We start from the raw sequence: 1,129 nt of genomic DNA, 5'->3' as shown, positions 1-1,129 counted from the left end.
GGCGTACGCGCTGGCGGTTACCTTGATGGTCCAGATAGTTCCATTGCCAGTGTACCGGTCGCTCGGAGAGGTGAAATTTCTGGACCAACGCAGCAATATCCAGGAGGGTGTGGCCCGGGATCACATCGTCGGAATAGAGTCCGACATTAATGCCCACACGACGAGCAATCATGGTGATGATGCCGCCGATGCACGTCTTGACGTCGGTCGGATTCCCCGGTTGAGCGAAAGTCTCGAGATGCATCGCCATACGGGAAGCAAGGCAAACTTCCTCCATTCCCCAGGTGTCGCCGTCGAAGGCATCGCTCAAAGCCCAGCGGAGAAAGCCAAGTTCCTGATGATTCACCGTGCCGCCGGCAGCTCGGGCGAGGAGGCAGCTGGTAAGGAATTGGTGAAAATACCGGGCTACTGGGTGACGGATCCAAGTGGCCTTCGCGGTACGACTCTCGTACGATCGAGCGGCGATAGCCTGCCAAAATGCTTCCTGACGCTGAGGTAGGAAAAGAGAGAGCTTCGAAGATGTACCTGGTGCGATGCCGAGGATATCGGCGAACTGATGCATTGAGAGGCGGTACTCGGTATTCCGCATCCGAAATTCCATGTAGGCATTCGCTGTACTGCCATCGCTCGGAAAGTAGCACTGGATGGTAGAGAGGAACTCCAGGGTCAAAGTCTTGAAACTCTTCTCATGTACTGTCAGAAAGCTCGACCACCCGAGCCTATCGAAGATGCGAACCAACTCGTCGTGTATGCCGATGCGATCGAGATCGTCACCGAAAAACTTGGTCGGTTGGAGGCCCTGTTGTTCGAGTTTGAAGTAGACGGCCTTGGAGGTGTTGTCCCCGTGATGGATCCGAAGAACCCCCGGTTCAGGTCGGATTGGCGTGAGATCGGTCAGCTCCATGATAGCGCCTCGGCGAGGGGCCCAAGGTTCATTGTCCCGGAGTGTGCGGCTGTTGATACGTGTGTACCGAGTCTAGAATTTATAACCCGATTCACAACTCACCGCAAGGATACGGATCGTCGTAACACGGGGTCGAACACAAGGACCGGTAGCTAAGTCTAAATCCTAATCGAGACTAAATCAAAGCAAGCAAGTAGAAGTGATGGTGGAAGTGTATGGAAAGAA

Source organism: Tarenaya hassleriana, unplaced genomic scaffold (genome assembly GCF_000463585.1).
Source record: "Tarenaya hassleriana unplaced genomic scaffold, ASM46358v1 Cleome17, whole genome shotgun sequence".
Taxonomy (NCBI): Eukaryota; Viridiplantae; Streptophyta; class Magnoliopsida; order Brassicales; family Cleomaceae; genus Tarenaya; species Tarenaya hassleriana.
This window is presented reverse-complemented; position numbering follows the sequence as displayed.